Source organism: Monodelphis domestica, chromosome 5 (assembly GCF_027887165.1).
Source record: "Monodelphis domestica isolate mMonDom1 chromosome 5, mMonDom1.pri, whole genome shotgun sequence".
In the NCBI taxonomy this organism is placed as follows: domain Eukaryota; kingdom Metazoa; phylum Chordata; class Mammalia; order Didelphimorphia; family Didelphidae; genus Monodelphis; species Monodelphis domestica.
In genome coordinates, this window is record NC_077231.1 from 3,828,754 (window position 1) to 3,856,397 (window position 27,644).

At 50.8% G+C, this 27,644-nt stretch overlaps 1 protein-coding gene across 4 annotated transcripts in view; it reads right to left on the reverse strand.

Moving 5' to 3' along the window:
• TCF20 (transcription factor 20) overlaps positions 1-27,644 on the reverse strand; it is a 75,477-nt gene that overhangs the window by 42,984 nt on the left and 4,849 nt on the right. The window contains exon 1 of one of the 4 annotated variants that reach the window (XM_056797461.1): positions 16,679-17,126. The exons of the other annotated variants lie outside the window; for them this stretch is intronic. The gene's annotated coding sequence lies outside the window, so the exon portion shown is untranslated. Of the gene's footprint in view, positions 1-16,678; positions 17,127-27,644 lie in introns of those variants that run through there. 4 annotated transcript variants of the gene reach the window in all.

The window sequence follows — 27,644 nt, forward strand, 5'->3', positions numbered from 1 at the left end:
AAGGGAGTCCACAGCCCACGCAATCCAAAGGCCTCAGCCATCACTCCTGCCTGGAAGACGGCCCAGCCCTCCCACCTTGCCCCCCCCCCCATAATCCTGTACCAGACAGCAGGTTAACCTTCACGACACCTGCTTTTATCCTCCTCCTTCCCTAGAGTCCCTTCCTCTGCTACGTTTCCCGAACCACTTGAGTCCCCTCACTACCCACCTTGAACCCTGTGCCAATTCCAGGGGAGGCCCCCTTGGTGATGCCTGCGTCTCCAGCCTGCCTCAGCCCTTTTCCGTTATGTCTGAGTCGATTTCTTTATGTGGCCTGAAAAGGTCTGTTGATTTAGGGAGGTGGACCCTTGCCCTCCCTTTACATCTGCTCACTGCCTCAGAGGGGAGGGGGAGGGGGGATGGACGCAGGATCTCTGCCATCTTTTTTCAATCCCGTACCTGGATAGCTAGCCCTCACGCCACCCAAAGTTCAGTCCTCACAAGAGCCTGGAGAGAAAGTCAAGTCCCTTCCGCCAGCAGAAAGATCAGCTGGGAAATGGAAGCCCCCTGGGCTAAGATGCCCTGATCTGGCAGAGGGTTCCCTCCATACCCCGCCCCGGGCCCGGCAACTCCTCAGAAGGCAAACATTTCCACTAGGCTTGGTCCATTCACTTCCCACAGACAGGCCTTGGACCTGGAATCTGTCTCGTGCAGCCTCCTTTCCCTTCTCAGGCCTGCTGGGTCAAGCCCTCAGTCAGGATCTTTGGCCTCCACACGACCAGAGTGGCCTCGCCACCTCCAAACTCTTCCTACGTTCCCCAACCCCACAAGCCAGATTCATCTTGTTCAAGTGTAGACCTCTAATGGGTCCCCACTGCCTATTGGGCCAAGTCAGTCAACAGGCATTTATTAGGTAATGCCTGTGTCAGAGCTCAGCAGCTCCCGGCCCCCCACAATCTGAATTTGGCAACTTTCTCATTTGTGCCAGCACGTCACCTCAGCGGAGGTTTCCACTCTCTCGAGCTAGGAGCGAGGGACCCAGGGGAGGTGTGGGCCACCTCCGGACGAAGGGTGGTCATTCTTGTGGCAGCCAACGTTAAAGCATTCGCTGACAGGGCACGTATTCTGGGATGGTGTTCAGGGGGCTGTTCAAGCCCCAGAACTCGGGGCCCTCCGACCCCCAGGTTCAAACTTGAGCCTCTTCTCAGCTACCCTAGGAACACAAGTCTTCGGAGCTGCCTTGGGGGAGCAACTCCCAAAGGAGGCCTGGCTCGGCCTGGGCCACTTCCTCGGAAGCCAGGCCCAAAGCCAGGCTCCCTAACGGCACGTGCCGGGGCCCTTGTCAGCTGCTCTCCCCGACGATGACGGCTTCCAATCTCTCCTGCGTCCCAGCGACCGCTCCATGTCGGGCCGCCCTGGAAAGCGCAGGCCTGGCCTGAAGGTCTGACTTCTGACTCCCATCATGCCAACAACCCCACTAAGTCAGCCTCGCTCGATTCGCCCTCCCTCTCCCCAGGTCCCCAACAGAACTGGTTGTAGAGAAACGGACGGACTGCCACTTTTAGACAAGCCTGGTCACATACCAATATGTACCCCCTCCTCCAAGTGTTCAACTGGGCGCAGCTGTCTCTGAGGCGTGACGGACTCCTACAAAACCATACTCAGCATCTGGAGGGCCGAGGCCCAGGCATCCCTCTGCCACTCACGCAGCCCCTTGTCAGCCATGTCCCGGCCCAACTTCTCCCGAGCCAGTCACTATTTCTTATACCAACACACAGCCATGTTGGAAGCCCCCCGGAGCCAAAACCAGGGTGGGGGACGGACAGATAAGGCCTCTCTTTGGCTAGGAGTCAGCCTCCGGCTGCTAATACTGCCGTACCTTCAGCAGTAAAGAGGCACCAGAGAAGGAGTCTGCCTCTGACTTGAGGAAATGAAGTCTGCCAGGAGCCCCGTGGAATGGGTGCCTGGGATGCCAGGCTGGCACAAGGCTTAACTCTTGGTGTGCCACAGATCCTCCTCTGGCCCTCTCAGCTCCCACGGAAACACCGATCGTCTAGGCAGGCGGTTCTTGAATCTACACAACCCGCCCCAATCTCTCTGTGGACCTCCAGACCCACGTCGTCAAATGCTACTGGAAATTTCAAGCTGGATGTAACACCGACCTCTTAAACCTGGCATGCCCAAAGGGGAACTTCTCCCTCCTAAGTAGCTTTCCAGGGTAGCACTACTTTCCCAGGCCCTCAGGTTCTCCATCTAGATGTCGCCCCAGACTCCTCCTCTCTCCTAGCTCCCACGCCCAACTTGCTGCCGAGGTCTGTCGGATCTGCCTTCAGAGGGACCATCGCTGGAGGACAGCCTCTGCTGTCCTGACTCCGTGTGGGGCTGCGGGAGGGGACCTTCTGCCTGGCTCGTCTCTCCTCGCTCTACTCCATATAGCCCTCCCAGAGCCCGAAGGACCCCAGGGCCCCCTTTAATACAACCCCTCCTTGACAGAGGACCCAGAGAAGGGCAGTGACTGTTCCTAGGCCCAGGCGCTTTCTCTTTCGACCTCACCACTTTCTGTTTTGTCTGGGAGGTCTACAGTGGCATTTTTAGTACGTCTGTTTAATAGCAAGTGAGCCATATAGAGGGAGAATGTCTCCCAGGCGGCTCCGCTAGTTTACAAACGAAGCCCTGGGATAGATGGGGCAGGGCTGAGCAGTTTTGCTTGGAGGGCCCATTTGAAAAAGCTCCCCAAATAAGCACGTAGCAAAGCTCTTGCGTCGTGGCAGGCCCTAAATCTCCACATCTGGGCAACAAATAAACATCAGCAATGCTGGTAAGGGATGCCTTGGCTTCACACCCAGACAGCCCGAGAGAGACGTCCCCATCCTCCGGGAGGTGCTAATCCAGTGAGGAGACCAAAGGCGCTGCGTTCCAAGACACCCGCGGCCCCGGGAAGGCCAAGAAGAAAAGGCCAGAACCCAGGGAGGGGAGTCAAGCACGGTCAGAAGGACAGCTCAACACTCTGGGGGGCAAGGCTAAACTCTGTCTTCCTTTTGGATCGAGCAGACACCTCCTCTCATCCTGAACTTTTCCCGAACGTTCTAGTCTGAGTGATGAAACCAGAGCGCAAGTTCATATAGAACAGGTCATAGAGCTCTCCAAGACTCGCTGCCCTGACAGGGACAGATGAGGAAACTGAGGTTTATGACGTGCCTCAATGTGGCTCCACACGTCAAGCCCAGGGCTGAGCGAGGAGCCTCCTGACTCCTACAGTGGAGATGGGGGGGAGCTGGCTTCTGCCTTCCATAAAGCAACGAGCACAGAGGCGGTCCAGGAGCAAGGAGGCTGCTGGAACGTGAACTGCTTTTCTCCTTGAACCAGATCCCGCACTACGTAAGAAGTGGCCCCAGTTTCCCAGAAGCTCCATTTAGCTTGGCTGATGCTCCACCCAAATGACCGGAGAATACTGAGAAAAGGCCAAGAAGATGAGGCTTGGTGGAAGCAAATTGCTCCCCATTCTTTAGAGCAGCTCATTTAAGCCAGTCTTGCGCTTTCATTAGGATGCAACCGAACTCGTCTCAAACCTCTGAAAGGGTCTCTGGCAGCTGATCAAAGGACTCCTAACAGACCGGCAGGGAGCAAAGGACCTGGGCACTCTAGGCAACGAAGCAGGGCCCAGTCAGAAACAACTGGGAAAGCCAGGCCTTGACCCCTGGGCGCTTCTACCTAAGAACGCAGAGCCTACAAAAGGGTGGAGAAGGAGAATGGGCTTGGGAGGGCCTGGGCCTGGGCCTGGTCTGTGGAACAAGTGCAGCACCCCGTGGGCCTCACCCACAGCCCCTCCAGGCCTCAGCAAGCAGCAGCACCCCCTGCTCTAGGCTCACCAGGGCCGGGGAACAGCCACTTATCCCATGCCCCAGCAGGGCCCCAGGGGTCCTCTCTTCCTCCACCACACAACATCCCCCGACATTTCTCCACAAAAACGCGCCTTTGCCAATTGAAGCTTAGCGCCTTAATCTTCCCATTCGGCACCTACCCTTCTGCTTCGGCCCAGCCACCTTCCTGCCATCTTCTAAACAGTGACTTTGGCTTTCATTAGGACCAAGACCTAGAGATGATGGGGAAGGGACTTTGCCCCCCCCCATTTAAAAAAAACAAAAAGAAATGCTCCTTCACATAAAATAGGCCAAACAATTTTTCTTAGCTTCTATTTTATTTAAATAAGATGAAGACTCCTATCACCTTTAACATACAAATAAGGCTTAAACACAGGTCATCCGTGAACAAACTCGGACAGCTTTCATAGTTATGATTCCTACAAATAAAAGCCATGAGATTTTTCTGTTGCAATGTCAGGTGCCCAGTGAGCCCACGGGCTCTCACAATCTCAGCAACCACCTAGTGAAAACCCTACGGCACCCCTAAGGGGTGTCCACTAGAGAGCATCCCTGGCCTGCCTGAGAAGCACTTGTTATGAGGAAAGGGCAGCATTTTATGTCTCTCTAACAGCCCCATGAAAGCAGTCAGGGCCCTGCTAGCTGCACTAGGACCCTCCACTGGGAAAGCTCCCACCTCGCCCTAACAAGCCTCTCCCCCACCTTGGGCGAACGATTGCATCATGTGTTTGCGACGCCACGGGGTTCTCTTATTTACTCCTATTTAAGAATCACTCACACTCACACACAGGAAATACCAAAAAGATTATTTCTTAAACCGAGTCAACTCCGGCGCCCTGCAACACAGTACGAATTTAAGGACTGCACTCTCCGACCTGCATTCTTGGACTCTCTAGCCCAAGGCACGTCCTTCCCACCCCAAATGTCCATCATCTCTTCAGCCTCTGCCAATCTGCCACATCTTTGTTTCTGGGAACAATCATTAAACCGCAGAATTGGAGTTACAAAGACCCGAATTCAAACGCTGTCCCAGATACTAGCTGTGTGATGGTGGGAAAGCCACTTAACCTTTTTTATCCTCCTTTTTCACGTCTGTAATAGGAACAGAGACAGAGGCTCCAATGACATAGTGAAGAGCTTTGCAAACCCTAGGGCTCCCCGACAATACCAGCTACTAAACCAGCACAGACATCCTTGGGAAGCAGGTCTGCCCAACAGGTGCTCTAGGCCTCCACCCTCCCAGTCTCAATCGGCCCTGAGTGCAGTCTTCCCCTCGGAGGGAAGCTCCTGGAGGCCAGGAACCTGGCTGCTTTTTGCACTTGTATCCTGAACACTTTTTTGGGGGCGTGTATGGGGTGCTCAGGGAGGGGTAGTATCTCCGGTATGGAGGGCTTGTCGTGCCCTCCTAGGGCAGCTCTCCAGCCTCGGACCCCCACCTGACACCCAGCTCTCACTGGTGGCTCCCAGGAGCTGCTAGCATGCGGCCACACCCCGGACAACGGCTTGGACAGGCCGGCCAAACCTTGGGAGGGTAGCCATTGGGTCGTCGACCCCTGGTGAACCAGAGCTTTGCTCACCCAGCATGTGAAGACTGCTTCGGCGGAGCAGGTGGAAGAAACCAACAAGGAGGTTCAACGGCTGAGAGGGCGACGCAGCAAAGCACTGTGGAGTATTCAGGGCGTGTTAGAGTACAAAGGACAACACGGCCATCCAATGCAGCTGAGGAAGTCTCCAGGTGTAACGACTTTTTGTGCCAATGGACCCAGGCTTCCAACGCCAAGAGAGCGGGACTGTCTCTGCACCGACTTTTCCACTTAAATCTCCTTCACACACAAGTGTCTTTGTGCACACTCATCTACATCACGGATGAAAGCGCACAAAGACAATCGTCATCCTCGGTTACCGAGAAACTACCACTATCCTGATCACTTGGCATAGTCTGGTGTAGAAAAGGACTTCATAAACCCATTTTCATTCCTTCCTTCATCTTCAGGTTTTTTTTTCAAATATGTAACTTTCAGGGGGAAATTTTTGATCCTAAAAGGAATTTGCTTCATCTTATGATCCTGAAGAAAAATGGTAATTTTTATTTTTGGTTTAAATCTCCTTCCATGTTCTTTGGCATGAGAAAACCAGTGGGTTTTGCAATAATAAAGAAGGATCCTACAGTTTTACCCTATAACATCACCCCGATTTTCAAAGAGCTTTTTCCTTAATAAACACATTTTCATAAATGTGACTGTTTCAGTCACCAACTTCTCTGGAGCTCCTTCCTCACACATGGTATGTCCCCACCGAATGGGAGACATGATCCAGAGCTTCAAGACATGCTTCACCCTGAAGGGACCTGAGCTCAGTAAATGCAGAGCCTGGTACAATTCTCCTCCATTATATTCTTGCTTATTAAAAATAAATTGATGGAGGAAGGTGGATTGAGAGCCAAGCCTGGAGATGGAAGGTCCTGGGTTCAAATTTTCCTAGCTGGGTAACCCTGGGCAAGTCACTTAACCCCACTGCCTAGCCTAGCCCATACCATTCTTCTGCCTTGGAACCAATTCTAAGGATCAATTTTAAGATAGAAGATAAGAACCTAAATAAATAAATAAATGAATAAATGAATAAATAAATCCGACAGCTGAAATATCTTGTTTTGCCAAGTAACTCTTCCCCAACATCAGTTTCCACAACGCGGTCCACCTAGAATCCACTCCTGCTCCTGAGGAACTTCCCTTCTAACGGTGGGAGGGCAGGGAGTTGGGGTAAGGGCAACAGAGAGCACGTCTCCAAATCAGCCTGGGCAGGAGGGGAGCAGCTACAAAGGCAGAGAGGGAGGAGAGGGCATGCCAGGGAGCTGGCTGCTGAGAGTGCTGTTTGGGAGGATGCTCCGAGAGGGAGCCGTGGTGGCCAGTGAGGCTGGAGCCTGGCTGTGGAGGGCTTTAAAAACACAACAGAAGGTGTTTCTCTGTAGTCCTCGAGGCACTAGCTTGGAGCCCCTGGAGTAGACTGAAGAGGGAAGTCCCACAGCTAGATTAATTTGGCAGCAGCATGGATGGCAGCCTGGAGCACAGAGTGAGAGACTCGAGGCCAGGAGAGGGCATCAATTCTCCTGCTATGACACCTCTCACATCCCACTAAGCCCTTCTGACCCAGGCTGAGGTAATCATCTCCCTGACGCAAGTCTCTAATGCCACCATGACTCTCCAGTACATGCCACTGCCCTGCTCAAAAGCCCTCTGTGACTCCCTGTTATCTCTCAGATGGCCCACAACCCCCTTAGTCTCCAGAGCTCACGTTATTCCCCTTCTCATACCGTAAGCTCTAACAGCCTCCCGGATGCTAAGCTGTTTCCCATTTTCATCAAGCTGTCTTGGCGGGAAACATCTCACATCTCAGCTTGCTGTATTCTTACTGAAATGTGTTGCCCAGGAGGATCCCCCTTGGGCCCCCACTTTCCCCCTCAATGTAGGCTTGAATGGTACAGACGTTTGGCTACCACGTCACAGTGCTGACTCGTGGTCTTTGTGGCCCACCAGAGCCCCCCAATTTCTACCCACAGTCACCAACAACATCCCCTATGAGATGATTGTGAAAATGAGTTTTTGAGCACAAATGTCAAAAAAAGGGAAATTCTAATTGTTGATGGGACTAAGGCAAAAGAGGTACAACATGAATGTGGTGTTGGTTGAACAGGTCTATACCCCAAAGAGATCACAGAAAGAATCCAGACGTACACAAATGCTCACAGCGGCTCTTCTTGTGGGGTTAAAAGAATGGAACCCAGGGGTGTGCTCTCGTCCAGGGGAATCGCCAAACGATGGTATGTGAAGGTGACGGAATTGTGCTCGAACATGCGATAACAGGGACGACTCCTGAAAGTTGTCGAACTTTCTTCCCAGGACAACTTCCTGGGAAGACGTTCTGGATCAATCTGGACGGCATCCAGAGAACAACACCCAATAATGACACAAAACTCGGATAGTGCACATAATTCCAGAGGCTTCCTCATGGGCAACGGGCACGTGTTTTTGGACAAGACTTCTATGGGTACTGATTTTGATGATGTGCACGGCACGGGGTTTCGTTTTTCTCTCTTTTCATTTTTTTAGGGGGCAGGAATGGAGAATGGGAGAGAATAAGGTGGGCTAGTGAGAGAAAGCTGAACAAAGAGACCTCCGAAGCACTTCAAATGCCCAGGTGGGAAGAGAAGAATGGTCAGGAGGAAACAGAATATCTAGACATTAACTTGTTACGTGTGCTATATGGCTGGAGAGGAAGGACAACTAGATGATGCAGTGGACAGAGTGCCAGGGCTGGACTTAGGAAGGCCTGAGTTCAAATGTGGCCTCAGTTTCCTCATTTGTAAAATGAGCTGGAGACCAAAGTGGCAACCTTCTCCAGTATGTATCTCTGCCAAGAAAACCCCAAATGAGGTCACAAAGAGTAGGTCATAACTGAAACAGCTGAACAAAAATACTTGGAGGGAAGCAGATTCTGGGCTCCATCTTCGAGTCACTTCAGAGAAAACCCCTGCAAAAGCTCATGAAACCACGGGCCAAGCTTTATCTTTATCTCTGTTAAATGTCATAGCATTTGATTCATTCTCTTGTTCTAGACTAGGGAGACGTCCTTTATCCTGACCCTCACCCAGCCCAGCTATCTGCCCATCATCTGTAAACAAAAGGCCCACACCACCATTAGACAGGAGAGCCAGAGACAGTTCCTGGGGCCATGGCCACCACTTGGCCTCCTTGTGGAATACTACACATAGTGAAAAGCTTGCATTTCTAGCGCATTTAAGGTTTGCAAAAGGTGGTAGATCTGTTCTCTTCTCCACAACCTTGGGAGATGGGCACTACTGGAATCATACCCATCTTACAGATGAGGAAACCGAGACGGCAGGAGGCTAAATGATGTGCCTGGGCTATACAGCTAGATAGTGTGTGAGGCCAGATTCTCTCCAAGGGCCCCGAGAGGCCATTTCTCTCTCTCTCTCTCAATCCTATCCTAAGCTCCTTGAAGTCAGGGCCTGGATCTCATCTTGGTGTCACACACCCAAGGCCTAGTCGATGCCCAGTAAGAGTAGTGACGCTTGTGGAATGGAAGAACATTGCTTCATCCTGATTTCTAAAAGGCCCCAGCTCGTCTCCTCCAGTTTCTAAGGGACTCAATGGTACGTGCACTTAACCTAAACCGAACAACAAGCAGAAGAAGGAGAAGGGGAGCCGAGAGCCGTCTCGGCTGTCCCCTTGAAGGAGGAATTGGCTTCGATCTGCTTGGGCCTGCACGCTCAGCCCCTCACCCCCCGTAATTAGTACGGCACCATGGCCGTCCATTTCACAACTGCCTCCTCTGAGCTGCTGCCTAGCCAGGGTGGACCCATGCCGGCCGGCCGGTCGGTCTCTCTTGCACAAGTCTCTCCAGATCCTCAGATCCAGCATCATTCAGTCATCAGGGGTTTTCCTAAAGCCAAGTCACCCACCCCTACTCACTCACCTCCAGGCTCAAAAACAAAATGCTCTGTTTGGTGTCCAAAGGTCTTCACAGCCTGGCCCTCCTCTCTTTCTAGTCTTCTTCCATGTAGTGATGCCGGCCTCCTGGCTGGTCCTCAAACAAGACTCTCCCTCTCTGGGAACCAGATATTTTCTCTGATTGTCCCCCATACCCAGAAGGTTTCTCCCTACTTCTCCCTGGCTTCCATTAAATCCCCCCAAAACCCATCTTCTGCCTTTCCCAGGCCTTCTTAATTCTGGTGTCTTCCTTCGATTAATTCTCCCATTTTTAGCCGTTTGCATGGATGTGTTTGTTTTTCTCCTTCCCACTGCCCCAGACGGAGTTCTGGAGGGCAAGAACGGCCTGTCTCTTTCTGTGTAGCCCAGGACAGCCTCCCAGGAGCTGGACTAAGTAAGCCCTTAATCAATGCTGATGGATGAACAAAGGAAGAGAGATACAGACAGGCAGATTCCTTTCCCTTCTCTACTACTGCTAAAGTGTAGGGCCCCCACCCGCACCCCAACCATTTAGTTCTAGTAAGAAAAAGAGAACCAGCCCTAGGAGGAGCTCAAGGGTTGGGAGGAGAGGAAGGAGAGATGCAGCTTCTATTCAATCAGGACGGTAATTAAAAACAACCATTTGTTCAAAGGTTTTATTGCTGTAACATATACAAAAGGAAAAGTGGAAACCCCTAAGTGCCCAAGGGTTGGGAGACAGTGGAGGGACACTTCAGAAGTCTCTTGCCACAAAGAACAGGGTGAGCCGCTGGGTGCCCAACAAATGTGTCATGCCAGAGACCCAGAAGAAATAGATGCAGACTTCTAATGTGACCTCCCTACCTAACAGGGCAATTCCTTCCAATGGCTACTCATTCGGAGGCCCTGAAACCCAGCACTGTTAATAATGGAGAAGTTGTTGTGAATGTCTGTATCTTTTTACTGTAAAGTTGACTAAACGACAAAAGACAAAAAACCCCAAACCCTTGGAAAATATAGGCGCCCTGTAAATCATTTCCTTATGCTTCAAAGGAGTTTTCCTTTTCAAATAGAAAGACGCTGAGCAAGGCCCCCCTTGCACAGGGGATGCTGATAGGATCCCAAAGCAGCCTGGGACAATCCCGGCCATCTAGGGTCTCTCAGCCACACCCCCAGTGCTCTGCTGTGAGCGGAAACAAAGCCGGCCCTTCTTGGTGGGCCGAAGGAGCCATAAACATCTCCATGTGCCAGGAGGTACGCTTGAAATCAGATTTTCACTAACTCAGAAGAAAAAGCGGCAATATTTAAAAAGCCCAAAGGAGGGGATGAATCTGGCTAAGGGTTCACTAGTTGGCTGAGCCCATTACTTTTATCCTCAGTTTCTTCATCTGTAAAGTGGGATGAACAGCACCTATCTCACACAGTCCCTGTGGGTACCAGTCAAGAGGATGTACATCAAGGGTCCTGCCACTCATAAAATGCTCTAGAAATGCCAGCTCTCAGTAGTAACACAAAAATAACCAAAGGCTGTTGATGGATTAGAGGCCTACACATCCCAGGGACTACCTTGAGAACAGCTTCAGGTTTGCTGAAATGTCAAACTTCAGTTGCACTTTCAGGAAAACGGCGACTATCTACTGAACAAGGGAAACCTGGAGGAGACGAAGAACTTCACTCCCAGCTGTCACTGGCCGGCCTGTGACGTGAGGGAGTTTCGGTAAAGTTTCGATTTTCAGCACAGAATTTGGATTTGCCAGATTGGGAGTCCAAAGAAAATCTCCAAAGCCACTCACCAGAGACGAAAGGCCTTTCCAAACAAAACCACTTCCTCTCCACCCCCCACATCCTTCCCATCCCTTTCCTGCAACTTCCACAGGAACAATAGACCCCTAGCCCGGAAGGGAGCTCGGTGGGATTGGTGGCTGGCTGCCTTGGAAAGAGCAGGGAGGGAAGCAATCGAATCCTCACCTCCTCCTTGGGTCACCAAGAACTAATCAGAATCATTACCCTGGCCGTCTTCTTTCTGTTTGGCTATGAAGAAAACGCACCAAGTTTCTTAAAGAAAGAAAATGCCACTGAGCAGAACGGAATCTCTAAAGAATCGGAGGAAGCAGACTTCCCTAATGAGACAGTGGCAGGCTTCTTCATTCTGTAGGAGACTCCAGGCTTCTCAAGGAGCTCCCTCTGTCCACCCACGGGCACCTTCTGACACAATCTCACCACTTTCCTTTGTCTCGGAAGGGAGCACCCAGAAGGGCAGGAGGGCTGGCCGCTTCTTCTCTCCATAGACGCAAGTCCAAGTATTGGTCACACCACTTGGCAACCAATACACGAGCCTGTCACCTGCCCCCAGACAAGCTCTTGGGGCATGCCAGCCCGCCAAAGAAGGGGCTTCAAGCAAAGCTCCCAGCAGGCCATTCCCTACGGGAGCTAGAATAAGCTTCTGAATACTCTGAGGCACCCACCTGGGCTCCCACCTCTGCTCTACTACTGAAGATGTCAAATGAAGGGCCCAGAGTAGACGGCCTCCAAGGGCCCCTCTACTTTTCATGTCTGGGATTCCTGAGCTTACTCTAGCCTAGGAATCTTGTCCAGCGCTTTGGACTCAATGACCACATACACTGTTCCCAAACCTCCCACCACTTTCTTTACTATGCACACCATATCCCAGCTAACCCTAGCTAGTCATTATTTTCTGAGCAACTAGAGGAACAGAGTGTGTGTGAAGTGAAGAGCTAAGATTGGAGTCAGGAGAAAAGACCCAGGTTCAAATCTTAGCTATCCCATCTACTGTCCCCTATGTGGGCTTGGGGAAATGACTTTTCCCCTGTGGGCCTCAATTTGTTCATCTGTAAAGTGATCTGGTTGGTCTAGACACCCTCTGAGAGCACCCATTTTTAATCTTGGATCCTCTGAATGCTTTCTTTCTGTTACAGACTCTGTGCGCCCCCCTCCCCCCGAAACCTTTACTTACTGCTTTCCCACAAGGCCCAGCTAAAATACTGCCTCCTGGAAATGCTATGGGTTGTTTTAAAAATATGAAAACAAAGACAGTTATAAAACTGCACGAGGTCCTCCACTCAAGTCAGCTTTGGTGTCTAAGAATGCTATGGCTCTGCCAACCTTAGCAAGTCTGGCTCACCAAGCTGGGAAGATTTTGAGTGCAGGCCCAGAGAGACTGTGGACCGGTCATCAAAGGACCAGGCCTGCAGAAGCTCATTATCAGTCTGGCACCTCTGGTCCTGGCTAGCCAAAGGTTTTATCTGAAAAAGCCCAGGGGTTCTTGGTAGCCTGTCTGGTCAGTGAATCAGTTAGCAGGGTGAGTTGAGCTCCAACAAGAAAAAGGTAACCCCAGGCTGCTGGGGCATCAGATCTGGCTCTGGGTACCAAGCTTTAGGGATGTGAAAAGCTTGGGATACCCAGGAGGATGAGGATGGTGGTGGAACCTTTGTCAGGTGAGAGCTTTAAGAGGCCTCTCTCTGAGATCCGATCTCAACAGAATCTGAATTAGTTTGTTGTGAAATGTTTAACGAGGTTCAGAAAGGCTAAAAACAGAGTGAATGGCAACAAGATTTCCCCTCCCAAGTCAAAGAATTCAATCATGGAACTATAGAAGCAAAGTGTCTCTGGGGATCTGGGCCAACAGAGGGAAGAGGGGCTCTTCAAGCAGAGGCCTCCAGGTCCCAAGGATCCCAGGATCGTGGATTCCCAGCTGAGCTCTATCAGATACCCTGAGAAGCTCTCTTTCCTGGGTATTAGTGGAAGAGGTGAGATTCAAACCCACGGCAGTTGCCTACCAAAGGCAGGCCTCCCAAGTTCTCTTTGCTCTTCCTAACACCCAAGCTATCTTTTGACAAGATACAAGAACAGATTAGGACATCAAGGTCTCCCCTCTCACTGAAGTGGGATGACTAAGTCCATTTTGGTCCCTTTTCATATAAGGGGCACTATAAATAACTGATCTCTACTCCTGAGGGTGGCCATTGTTAGCAGATGCCTGATTAAAGAAAACCAAACCAATGAGCCCATTGCAACATTTTAAAAAACTCCTCTTTGGTCCTAACTTTTGTGGGGGGAATTAGAAATTTGGCTCAAGTCAACAAACATTTCCCAAGCATCTGGCCTGTGGTAGGTCCTGGGGCTATAGGGACTGTCGAGGAGAGCAACAGACAGACAACAGGGACATGGATAAAATAAGACAGACACCGAATAAACACAAAGCAATTTGGGGAGTTGAGGGGACTGATGGAAGAGGGCCTGGGTTCAAATCCTGATTCCTGTGTGACTTCAGGTCACATAGCCTATTGGGGCTTACTTCCCTCCACCACAAAAATGAATGGTGGGGCTAGGCCAAGAGCAGAGCTGGCTCAGATGTTACCCTTCCTGATTAATCTCTTCTCCTCTTTCTATAAGACCTGTGTCTATAAGACCTGTGTTCCTCAAAGGAGAAGCTTTTCAGAATCAATCATAGAAGTGAAATTATCTGAGATACAAGCAAATTAGAGAGCAGGTAAGGAAACTGAAGAACCTAGAAGGAACAGTGTCAGAAAGACCTGAGTTCCTGAAGTTCACCTCACACCTAACAGATAGGCTAACATGACAGCAAAGGAAAGCAATGAATGCTGGAGCGGATGTGGCAAAGTCGGATATTCATGCATTGCTGGTGGAGTTGTGAATTGATCCAGCCATTCTGGAGGGCAATTTGGAACTCTGCTCAAAGGGCGCTAAAAGACTGTCTGCCCTTTGACCCAGCCATAGCACTGCTGGGTTTGTACCCCAAAGAGACAATAAGGAAAATGATGTACAAAAATATTCATAGCTGAGCTCTTTGTGGTGGCCAAAAATTGGAAAACGAGGGGATGCCCTTCAATTGGGGAATGGCTGAACAAATTGTGGTCTATGTTGGTGATGGAATACTATTGTGCTAAAAGGAATAATAAAGTGGAGGAATTCCATGTGAACTGGAAGGACCTCCATGAACTGATGCAGAGGGAGAGGAGCAGAACCAGGAGAACATTGTACACAGAGACTGATACACTGTGGCACAATCAAATGTAATAGACTTCTCCATTAGTGTCAATGCAGTGATCCTGAACAACTTGGAGGGGTCTACAAGAAAGAACACTCTCCACATCCAGGGGAAGAACTGTGGGAGCAGAAACACAGAAGTAAAAAACAACTGCTTGATTACATGGGTCGAGAGGATGTGGTTGGGGATGGAGACTCTAAATGAACATCCTAGTGCAAACACCAACAACATGGAAACGGGTCTGGATCAAGGACACATGTGATACCCAGTGAAATTGTGTGTCGGTTATGGGAGGGGGAGGGGAAGGGGAGGGAGGAATAGAATATGATTTTTATAATCAAGGAATAATGTTTGAAATTGACCAAATAAAAAATAATGTCCAAAAAAAAAAGGCCTGAGTTCAAAATTGGCCTCAGACACTAGCCAAGTGACCCTGAGCAAGTCCCTTTAATGTCTATCTGCTTCAATTTCCTCAGCCATAAAATGGGAATAGTAATAGCATCTCACTTGGTAAGAATCTTTGTAAATGCATTTAGCACTGTGCCTGCCACACAGCTTGCTCTCTTCTCCTCGCCCTTTCATACAAATGCTTCTGAAGCATCCGCTAAGCGAATCTGAAGTCCCAGGTGGAGATGAAGTCCAAACCAATAACACATTGTAAAAATATCCATGGCTGCCCTGTCAACCTGCAGCAAGGAAAGATGGGAAGCTGCTGGGCCTCAGACAAACAGATTTTTAACCTGTCCTTGGCCTGCTAGGAGAAAGCAATGAGAAATGCAGTCAACCAAACCACTTGGACTTGATTTTATTGGCGCTCCCAACGCCATAGGTCAAGCTGTCAAAGAAGCAAAAAGCTGAGTTCCCATTCCGTGGGTCTCGTCCACTCCAGATAAAAGCCAATGGACCTTTTTACAGTTTATGGGGTTCTCTCCGTATGGCTGGCTATGCAGGCATGGGAAGAATATTGTTGGGATGATTAATTTCTGAGAAATGAGAAACCAGCATGGAGGGAGAAACCATGTAAGCAGCTTCTTCTGGCAAACCTGGCCAACTTTCACAACTAAACTCTTTGGGAAGAATTCATCCAAGTGTTGGTTAGAACATGGCTGAGCACTTCTACCGGCTGGCCTATCACAGCTCCATGTGTGAAGTAGGAGAACCCCTCCCCCCCGCCCGGACCCACCAAGTTAGGCCGTTAACAAAAAAAAAAAATAGAAATAGTACAGTAACCAAAGGGCACAGCCGCTTGCTGTCTTTCCCAAGAGATTTAAAAGAAACAATAACCATAAAAACCTTCCTCCCTACTCAACTAGAGCCCAATTTAATTCACTGTGTTAGAGAGAAGAGCAGGGAAAGATGGGGAACAATCTACTCCCAGAATAGTGTGGGCCTCTACCATCGCCAACACTGGATGCCAGAAGAAACAGGCATTGAAAATACATGTCTCGTCTTTTATTTCTGGAGAGCAAATACCTTGACTTTGCCCAAAAGGCAGACCTTCTTCCTCCACTAACCCTTGATTTCTGTTATTTCCTCTATTAAGAAAGGAAAATGCCACCCAGGAAGGCCATGCTCCCTCTCTGGACTTTAGTGAAAACAAGAAGGCTGACTTAGTTGGGTTCTGGGGGCCTTTCTATGACTAACTGTAGGGCAGGACTGAAAGGCCAGCACCCAAACAGCAACAAAGCAGGTGGCCGGCAAGGCTGGCCTGGGGAGGGTCCCCCAGATCCCCCATCTCTCCTAAGTGGCAGGTGCAAGCCAGAAGCACCAGTTCCACACTACAACAGCAGCCACCTCCCTCCTCATCTGCAGTGGGGCTGCCTAATGGCATCAGAGACATTTTGGGAGAACAGGTCTCCAAAGTGCATGTGGGACAGACTAGACTCATTTCCAGGCTTTTGATGCACTTATGAAATTCCTGGAAATACCTGCAAGTGGGCAAAGACTTAGCCAAATGCCAGCATTTCTCCAACCCATCGTGAGTTAAGCTTCCAGAAGACTGGCAAGAGCGGATGTGAAGTGTCACACAGGTGTAGGGAGCTTAGCCTTGGGAGGATCCTTTCTGCCACAGCTGCCACAGCAAGAAAGGAAAGCGAACATCTCTAAAGGGAGGAGGGGGGAGAAGAGTGGCAGAACAGAAGTCCTTGCCAGGATCACTAGCAGAGACTTCTATCCAGAAATAATTTGAAACGATGATTCGAATGACCCAAATCTCAAAGTACAGGGAAGGAATTTCTCCCAGATCTGGGCACATCTCCCAATCTCCCACTCCAAGGTCCCTTCTGTCATACGGTCCATAAAAGAGCCCATTCAATAGTACCAACCTGGCTGCAAAGACTCCATTGTGACCTCTCTGACCTCACTCATTCCTACAAGGGTCCCCTTCTGGCCGCAGAAAGAAGAGAACACACAGATCTCAGCAACAGTTTGCATCCCCCCAAGGAAAACAGAGAGCTTGCTCCTGCACATGATAAAGGGAACTCGTTCCAAACAGGGAAGTAGAATCTTACCCAGAATACCATTCTGAGGCTTAACTCCATCCATAGAATGAAAGGCAGTTAAACTGTAACTTCCCGGGGGAGGGGGCAGTGACCTGGGTAACTTCTTCACCCTCAGCACAGTCAACTCCATTGCAAAGATGCTTCAATGTTTGCTAAATGAACGAATAAGCCAAACCTTCTAGGCCAACATCCACCCAAAGGCCTTGCCCAATGACTGAACCATTACAAGTGGGAGTCCCATTTCTTTAGGCAGATTCCATATTGTCACTCAGAAGCAAACCCGGCCTTCCTCCGCCTCCATTTACAACCAGCAAGCGAAGAAGTGATCCAGCCACAACTTCACTATGGTGGCAGAGAATGGATTCATAAAATCAAGCCTCTTCTTTGGACTGGGGTAAAAGGAGGGAGTAACAGGGCAGGCCTGAGAGGGGCAAGGAGAGCCCAAATCGGGCATCTCAGGAAGTGTTGCCCAGAGCCCAACGAGGCAGGCCCCAGTTCTGCGGCCCTCAGTCGTGTACACAGTGTGCGTGCAGACCCTTGTCTCCTGGGAAGCTCAGACGGCTCCGCTAACCCTGGAGCCTGGAACGATCAGCTCAAGGAGGGAGCTAGGAATAGCCCTTCCTCAAACCCTCCAACAGCACCTGTCATTACAGCAGAAATGCCTGAACTGGGTCTCCTTTTGAGGGGTCCATGAACCTGGGCAGGAAAACGGGAACTTTACTTCAATAATCAAGAACCTGGTTCTGAGAAAAGGGGTCCCAAGAGAGTGCCAAAGGGGCCAGGATGTCCCAAAAGGCCTTGCAGGATGGGAAAGCTCTGTTGTAAGTTTATGACACCGACACGAGTAAGTCCACACAAAATTCTTAGCTTAAAAAAATGAAGAGGGCAGAAATGCCACTGGCCTCGTCCTCCTCCACTCCGCCATGGCCTTCCTTATTCATAAAGGGCTGGAGGGCTTCGACAGCTTTCCAGCAGGACTTCCTGCCTGCACCCTCTCCCTGCAGCGTACCGTCACTAGGCTGACAGATGCATCCCCTCTAATAAGGACAATGCCAATAACAGCCAGCGTTTCTGCATGTGGGGCCTTCTCCGGGCCACGGGCCTTCCAAAGTCCCCTCTAGCGGTGACGCTTTGCGGCTCCCTTCAAGCCCGCCTTGCCAGCACCTGGTGTGCGCACAGTGTGGAGAGCATTGTTCTTGATGCCCAGCCTAGATAAGGTCCGTCAGAGGCGGCTCGTCTTGGAGCTGGCTTCACCCCCACACGTAGCTGACCTGGGCTTTCTCACCGACAATGGAAACCTTTTCTTCCCTTCAAGGTTCTTAACAAAAACTCAAGTAAAACTTCCAGAACCTTTCCCAAAGGGGCTGGACAAGACTTCAGTGATGCTCTGAAGGGGAAGTCAGGATCCAGGAGGCCGCACCCTGGAGCACTGACCAGGGACCCTTCGCTCCTAGGGCCTTGTACATCTTGGGCCCACCTTGGCCCTTCATCTCCAAGCCCCAGCGTTCTCCCCTTCCAAATGGCGAGAACAGTGTGTGAGCTGCATAAATGATCTGTCTTTTGGGATCGTTTCTACCAGGATGTGCCCAGCCCTGAGAGCTCTCAGGGGGAACTCTGGGGGGCTGGGGCGAGTGCCTGTTCTTGTCTCAGATGCAGAACTGTGTCCATGCCATAGGCCAAAAGCTAAAGAGCAGAAATTGTCTCTGTTTAACCCAAACAAGGCCATATTTGAATGTCCCCAGACATCCGTTAAAGACCAGATGCCTCCGTTTTCCATTCCCAAATGAACTGAGAAGAAAGGGGGCACAGCAAAGGGACAGGGGGCTCTTTAGGGGCTTTTTCCTCCTGCTGTGGGAAGATGGAAGATGAACCCAGGTACTTTGGAGCCACTCCACAACTGCCTTCTTGACTGGCCTCTACCACTAGCACACTCTCCTCCAGTGGGCACTCACACATTCCCACCTGTGCCTAGGCCATGCAATTCCCTTCCCAGCAGCCCTCCAGCCTCTCCTCTTCCCTCTAATCCATCCTTCCACCAACACAGCTCTTTGCGCCTCATTCAATGCCTCTCCATTGCTTCCCCCCTGGAGCTTCAGTTCTCTACCCAGCTTTGGAGGTTCTCCCCCATCAGAAGAGATTACTTGTCTAAGGGGACGAGGCTGCCACTGGGTCCCGCTGGGAGCCAGCCGCAGAGTTGGAGAAATTCAAACTCCACAAAGCCAGTGTGCCTGAAGGCTGAGGCCACAGAGTGCTAGCGGCACGGGGCTTCCAGAAGTAGGGGCCTGGCCTTTCCCAGAGAGGAGGAGCTTAGACGAGTTTATGCCAAGGGCTTTGGGGACTCCCGAGAAAGGCCTGCAGTGTTCCCTTCTGTTTTAAGCCCCTTGTTGTTTGGGCTCCTTCACCTTCAGCACTATCTCTGGCAGCGGCACCCTGTAATCCAAGTCTCTTCATGCCAACTGTCCTGGAAGGTGTTGCAGCTCATCTACACCAGCCCTTCCTACTCCCTAGCACTCAGGTTTCTGCTCCCACCCCTCCATGGCAGATGGCCCTGAGGCCCCCAGCTTCACCTGGCCACTGCTTCTGGCCTTCCACCTTCAGCACCACAAGAAGGTCTGGGCAATTAGGGAGCTCAGCAGGTTAGAGCCAGGCCTGGGGGCAGGAGGTCCTGGGTTCAAATCTGCACTTAAGATAACTGGGAAAGTCACTTAACCCCAATTCCATAGCCTTTACTGCTCTTCTGCCTCGGAGCCAATATTCAGTAACAATTCTAAGACAGAAGGGGAGGGTTTTAAAATAAAATGAAATACTGAATCCCACTGAGGCTCTACAGACTGTTCTTTCCTAAATGCCTAGAATCCTCCCGCCAGGCTCCTCCTCTGCCCCTCAGGGCTTTCCTAGAAAGACCCCCACACACACACACACCCAAGGGGGGGGGTGGACAACAATCCTGAGCCTCAGTCTCCTCCTTTGACAAAGGAACCAACAAAGCCTCCTGAGACCCAGCTTTGCGATGGTTGGGGCCCTCCCTCTCACACTGCGCAGTAACCAGTGGGATAAAACTGAAGGCCGCGCTCTACAGAATGACAGAGGCCAATGGCCACCTTTCCAATCTCCCCTATTGGCATGGCAACTGTGGGAGAGCAGGGATGGACTCCTGCTGGCTGCAGGTATCCCAGCGTGTGGCCCCGCGCCTGGCACCGCTGTCGACTGGCCCTCTGTATTTCCTATCACTGGGGCCGCAGAAAGCATTCAATTGCTTTTCCAGTGTGTACACTGCGGACTCTGCGTTCAAGGTGGAACAGCTAGAGTTCACCCCCCCCAAACTAAAACTCGTTTCTTCTTTTTCCTCAACGAGGTTAGCACAACCCATCGGTCACGAATTTTCTCACTATATATGAGAAGGGAAGCCCTGTGCCAGCTCCCTCAGTGCCATGGGGCGTTATGGGAAGATCACCAGGTATGGGGAGACAGAGAGCCACCCTGGGGGGCGTCCCTTCTCTGTGCCGAGGGCGCAAATACAGACAAGGACTCAGGCCTGGCCTTCCAAGAGCTCCCACTGGAAATGGAGAAGCTGGCAGAGCACCTACCTAGGCTAGCCGTCTCTGGGCCTGGCTCTCAATCCACTGAGCTCCCCAGCCGCCCCCTCCGGACAACTGACATGAACTTCCACAGCCCTGTGGAGCCCATAAGGTTTGCAAAGCGCTTTCCAGGTTCTCTCAGCGGAGCCTCCTGACAGTCCTCTTCCTATGACAAACGGGGACCCCCAAAGCCCAAGCACTGTTTATGGAAGGGAAGGCAGAGCCGCCCTCCCCTGCGCCAGGCGCACCCCTGGGGAGACCAACTTCAGGCCCAGCCTCACAGGGGCGGAGCGCATTGAAAGGGGAGGGAGGAATGGAGCCTCTCCTAGCCCCCAGGCCTTCTGAGCCTCTAGGGGGACTGTATTCCACAGCAGCCAATTCTGGTCCAAGAGGTAACCTCCCAACCAGACTAGCCAGCTGCCTCGGGAGCCGTCCATCTGTGCCCTTCAGTAGCAGGCGAGCCGGCCTTCTGGGAGGTTCTCCCCCAGGTACTTCGCCTTCTCGCAGCTCTTCTCTATCAGCAGGGAAAGGCTCCCAAACGGGTCCAGACAGGCCGCCGCGGTCCCAGGACCCTCTTTAGCAGGCGGCCCAGGGGGTGGAGCACTGGGCCCAGGCTGAGTCTGGCCGCAGACATGACGGGACCCTGTTTGTCTCCGTTTCCTCAGTTGTAAAAGGAGCAGCAGAAGGAAATGACAAGCCGCTCCAGTTCCTCTACAAAGAAACTCCAAATGGGATCGCGAGGAGCTGGGCATGACTGGAAGGCCTGAACAACAAGCACCTACTACGTGCCAGAGCCGGTGCACGTCCTCAGGGAAGACAACATCATAGAGGTTATAGCTAAAGCTTCCCATAAGGGGGCAGAGACGGGCCCGGTGACTTCCTGGCCTAGGAAGGCCTAGTTGAGGCCGGCATCTTCTTAACCAGCCACATCTATGAAGCACGCCATCGAGGAACCCAGGTTAGAGGCGTTATTTCATCTGTCCTGCTTCCCCCATTCACATGCGTACAGTGCCCACTGGGGTGTTGTAGGTTCATCTCCCGGCATGCTGGAGGCTGCTCCATGTCCGCGGACGCCGAACCACCTCCTCCCGTTATCCCTGTCCGGGCCGTTGTCATTTTATACTGAATTCTCTCTCGTCCCTCCAGCCAGAGCAGACGCAGTCCCACTCGTTGCTAGACGGTGGAGTCATCCAATCCCAGGAGAAATAAAGAGGGGTCTTTGCTTCCAGACGAGTTCGGGGTCCTGGAGAAAGGGGCCATCTGCCCAGACTAAGCCGACCCTACAGCTGATGACATCTGGGTTATCACGGAGGTCACGACTCAAAGACAGACCCGGCCGTACCTGTCTGGAGCAAAATGCCGTCCCAGACTCTCGCAGGGCGTCTGTCCGACCACACGGAGGCTTCCTTGTCCTGCAGGGCGATTCCCCCTCAGCTGCTTCTGCTCACAGCTGGCCTTGGCTTGGTTCGGGCCCCTGTGATTCAGTCCAGAAGGTCCGGGGGTCACCCACACAGGAAAGATCTAGCCGACAAATGAGGTCTATTGCCGAGATGATGCTCGGCTGAGGGAGGGAGCTCATCTCAAACGGAAGAGTGCACTCAGCAGAGGAGGAGGAGTGGGCACTGTACACACACAAAGAGGGGCATCCCCAGGGCCAGGGGAAGAGAGCGTCAGAGGCAGAGATGGCAACAGAGCCTCACCTAATGGGCACAAAGGGAAGGCTGTGCAGAAGATGTGCAAGCGAGAGAGCAAGGAGCACACGAAGCAACCACAAGAAGGACCCTGTCCTCCCGGGAAAAGAAGCTGGAGCCAGGTCACGAGAAACGGTTCTCTGTGTCCACCGAGGATTGCTATTTGGCCCTGGAGGTAACCGGAAGCCAGCAGATTTACTGGGTAGAAGGGGCACCTCTAGCTTTGACTATGTTAGCCCATCGTGGTGAGGCGCACAGAAGAACGCTCCATTTGGAACCCAAAGCCCTCTGGCTCTGAGTCTGGCAAGATCTGGGCGCAACCATGCCAAACCTCTTCCCTTCATCTGTGCAAAAAGAGGCTCTGAAGTTGCTTCTAGCTGTCACGTCTAGAAATGGAATATTTTACCCCTAGGACCCAAGCTGCATAGCCAGAAGGGACTTGGAGGCCCCAGAGGCCCGTTGCCCAAGGTAGCCTGCAGAGAAGCCACCAGGGACAGAATTCCTTCTGTTGTACCACAATGCTGCCCTGTCCAAAAGGACAGCCTTCCTTTTCAAACCCTTTCGAGTCGTTGGTCCAAGTCAACAAGACACGTTTCCCCTCAAACACTGCCCTCACCAGGCCTCCAATCTGACAACTGATGCTGATTCATGAATGGCCACTGGGCCCAAAAGAAGTCAGGCTGGCTTTCTGACTAGCACTACCCAATTATTTCCTGTGCCACAACTATCAATACCTCACCTGTAGAAAGGAAGGGAGGTCTCATACTAGGGAGATGATTCTAGGGTCAGGCCGACTCAAGCATCTCATTCAAGTTTCCAATAGTCTCTTTATTAAAAACATAATAAAGCGATGGAGACAATGCCAGCAGAAGAGGGAAAGAGGCCTCCTCCTTCATGAACAAATAGTGCCCAAGAACCTCAAATCACTAGGAAACCAACTTGGAAAGTTTGTGTCCCACCTAGAAGATGAGCCAAGAGCCAAGGCTGGAGGGGGTATGGGCAAGGAGGGCCCAGCAAAGCACTGCTGGCCTGGGCACATAACCCAAGGACAGAAAGGCCCCCATACAGCAACGTATTTCAGGCATCAAAAAAAACTAGAAACAAAGATTCCCACTGATCAGGGAATGGTTCGAACTGGGGCCACGATGGGACGGGATGCTCGCTAAGAAAGGATGCATGTGAAAAACACAGAGAAGCAGGAGGATGTTTATTACCTGACATGAGGGAAGTTAGTAGAACCAGAAAAACAATGAACACCCATTACAGAGACAACAACCCTGCTTGCAGAAAGAACAAAGCCCGAATGCTCTCGGTGCAATGACGCTGCTCCAGGCTCCAGCTTGGCCTGTGGGGCCACAAAGAGAAGGCTCCCATCTGTCCAGGGTGCTGGCTTTACCCCCCCCCCCCCATTTTCTTCTTTGTTCTAAGTGCTGTGTCTGGGGGGGGAATAAAGATGAGGGAGTGAGAAGAAAATAAAGGTGATTAAAAACAAAACATAGCAATCACGTCTTTCAGACTGGGATCCCTCTGGATCTTTTCCTTTATTGCTGCTCTCCGGATGCCTGCCCTCTCTTCCACACAACCCAGCTTCCCTACTTTGCATACAGCTAAGTAGGTGACTGCCTCAAGCAGACCAATCTCAACGGAGATGTGGAGACCACCCCCACCCAATGGCTGCCATTTGGGAGCAGAAAATCTGTAAAAACTCTCAGTGTTTATCATAAATTCTTAACACAAGTAGATGATAGCAGAGTGGGGGGCGGGGTGGCCGAGTGGAGGCAAAGCCTATTCAAGAGAACACAGACTCTGGGAGAGCTCCCTAATGGCAGGATCAAGTCAATAGTGAAGGTTTGCCTGCCTGCCTGCCTGCCTGCTCCACGCCCCCCCCCCCCCCAAACCACTCCCAGCAGCAGCAGCAGCAGCAGCTAATGCAGAGGAATTCTGGGCTCGGGCTCCAGGCAACACCACAGCAGAGCCAGAGGCCGAAGAAGCCATGCCCTACCCTGGGCCAGCCCCTCGGCCAGGTCAACACAATCTGTGTTGGATTAAAGTATTCCGGAAGAAGGGAGAAAGAGATTTTCCTGGAGGACTGTTTCAGTTCTCCAATCTCTTTCATACATCCAACACAAGTAATGCCGGTCGGGGGGAGAGAGGAGGGTCGGTCAGTCCCCACGAGGTGAGGGTCACCGGTGGCCCTAGACACAATCCCTGGGACCCTCAGCTTCTTCACCTGTAAATTGAGTCATCCCACCTGCACAATCTGCTGGCTCTTCCAGCTGATTGGACACGCACACATCATAATTACGCCAAACAGAACAGGAATGTTTTCAACAGAAATAAGCAAATGATGTTCCTTGTCAGTCTCAAAGAATTCAAGTCAAGGTCAAATCCTAGAGAAAAGTAGAAGAGGATCAGGTTAGGCATCTTTCTTACCCATGGCTAGGGGACAAATCTCAAGGGCACAAGGGCCCGAGACCACAAAAGATAAAATACAACATCGCAATTCATGAAACTAAAAAGCTTCTGTATAAAGAAAAGCAATCTAAATAGGAAAGATTAGAGAAACTTGATGGGGGGAGAAGAACTTTGCATCAAATAGCTCTAAGGGCCCTCTATCCAAGAAATAGAGGGAATTAATACAAACCCTTGAGCCAATAAACATTTATTAAGTGCCTGCTAGGGACCAATCGCTGTGCTAAACTAGGCAAAAAGACAGGCCCTGCCCTCACGGAGTTCACAAAAACCCAATGACCAAGAGCCACCAAGAGCCAAGGCGGGAACAGTATGCTAGTAGCCCACTGGTGAAGTTCCTAATTGGCCCCTCCACTTCAGAAAGCTTTTTGGACCAATGGCAGGAATGCTACTAACACTGTCACCCTTTGACTCTGGGCATGTAATGTGAGGAGATCCAAGAGTCACTCATCCACCCAAATATTCCCAGCAGCACTTTTGGGGGGAACAAAGAAATGGAAATCCAGGATGTCCACCCTCTGAGGAAGGGTTACAGCAAAATCTGGCGTTAGGAGTATCAGCTCTTCCACGTCTTTGCCAGGATGGAAGGGGGGAGCCTAGAGCTGTGAACTGCTCGCTCCACCTGTCTATTTGGTTTTGCAGAACTTCAGGTGGGAGGTAGGGTAGGTTTTTGAGAAACCCAAAGCCCTCAGCCACAGGGGTCTCAACAAAACTACTGCAACAACTGAAAGCTGTCTGACAGAAATTAGGCTTAGCTCAACACCTCACATCACACACCAAGCGTTGGCATTGCTCCTTAGATATAAAAGGTCACATCAAACAAATAAAGAGCATTTCTGGATAGGCAAGAGTCCCTGGCCAACGAAGGGCTACAGGGGATCAGAAGATAAAATGGATCATTTAGATGACACAAAATTAACCAAACTTCAAACCAATTCAGCTCAAACTGGGAAAGAAATAGTTGAAGAAGAAACAACAACCTGAAGCAGCTCTCGTTTTCCAAGATACAAAAGAATATTTAAATGCATAAGAGCCATTCCACAACAGATAAAATGGTCACAGGATAAGAACAGGTGGTTTTCGAGGGAAGAAATTCCCACAGTTGGGAGTAGAAACACTGAAGAAAAACAACTGCTTTGGATCAAGGGGACATGGCTGGGGATGGAGACTCTAAATGAACATCCCAGTGCAAACAGCAACAACGTGGAAATAGGTTCTGATCAAGGACACATGTGATACCCAGTGAAATTGAGCATCAGCTATGGGAGAGGCGGGTGGAGGGGAGGGAAATAATGTGATTCTTGTAACCATGGAATAATGTTCTAAGTTGACTCAATAAAATTAAAAAAAAAAAGAAATTCCCAGTTATGGGAAAGAATGCCCCGAAACTCCAAAAATGAAGAAAAAGGCAAATGAAAGAAATCCTGAGGCTGGAAGGAAGAAAGAGAAGGAAACAGTTGGTAGAGCTGTGAATTGGTTCAGTCAGTTTAGAAACTAAAGTGTGCATACCTACCTTTGACCCAATGATATCACTACTAGGCCTATACCTCAAAGGGCTCATCAAAACAGGAGGAAAAGCATCCATCTGTACCAAAATACTGGGCAGCTCTTTTTGGAGTGACAAAGCAGGGAAACTGAGGCAACATACCTCCACTGGGAAAAGCTGAACAAATGATGACAGGTGAGGGCAATACGAAGTACTAACTACCAGGAGAAGCCTGGCAGGCAAGATTTGCAGGGCCGTCACAACAAGGCGTGCAGTGACAAGCCACTGTAAGGACAAACAGCTAGGAAAGCCTGAAGAACTCTGCTCAATGCAATTTGCAGAAGGACCCGGAGATGGTTGGGACAGAGGCGAGATGCGTGATAAGACGTGCATTTGGGACTTGTCTAATGTGGACATTGGTTTTGCTTGTTCGCATATACTTGTTATCAAGGTTTTAGGTTTTCCCTTTCTTTTTTTCTGTTGCGGGAGGGAGGAGAGGGAGAGTTGCTTGTTAGTTGAAGACAACTTTCAAGAAGAAGAGTCTTGGGAGCCAGGAGCCTTGGGCTCCCCTCCTAGCGCATCTTCTATAAGAGGAGAGGTCTGCAACAGACACCTTTGGAGGTTCCTTCTCTGGGAGGACTCCACGATCCTCCCAGTTAGAAAAACACCAGAAGGTTGGTAGGAAATGATGGCCGGCAGAAGCAGCAGAACCTGGCAAACAATACACACAGACACTTGAGCCATTCAAACAAAGGAGAAAAGAGGGCAGGAGGTCAATTGCTCCCCACCCCCACAAGGGAAGGAGGGCTCTATCCACTGAGGAAGGAAAGGCCGTGACATTTTTAAAAAGTATTTTTAATGGAAAAACCCAAAAGAAATCTGGGGAAAAGGCAACCACCCAGACAGACACTTCTCAGCTCCTACCATATACACCCAAGGCTTTCTATTGCACCCAGGGAAAGAGAAGATTCCAGAAAGGTGGCTGGGTCAGGAGATTTAGCCCGTTAAGCTGAACCAGGCAAGAGGTGACAAGGAACAGACGCATAAGAGGTGCTGGCTCCTGCTTTAGCCATAGTAAGTGGATCCAAGCAAAGTGTCTGGGCCACCTCCCCTGCCAGGCTCCTAGAGCAGTCTGCGCCTGGGGACACTCGAGCCACTCAAAGGCTGGACCTCTGACTCTCTGAAAAGGAGATTTTTCTCCGGCCTCCAAAAAGGAAGATGAAGAGCACCGAGTCTGGCACATCTCTAAAGCAGACAGAGGTCTAATTCAAAAGGGTCCTCAGTTTGGCACCTACTCGTCAGGCCCTGTGAAAAGGAGGGGACAGCAAAAACCCGAACGCACTGTTTCCAGCCATGCCTTTGTTTTGGTGCTTAGCTAATTTTAATTTTTAAATTTAGGAAATCTAGAAAGTGAGCTGTTGCTATGAGAACTTTCTCTCGCCCACACTGCACATACTGTATATCCTGAAGGGCTTTAAACAGCCCCACTAGTAATCAGAAATACTACCTACTCTATGGGCAAAATGGGCAACTCAAACGTTGCCATGAGAACCTTCTTTTCT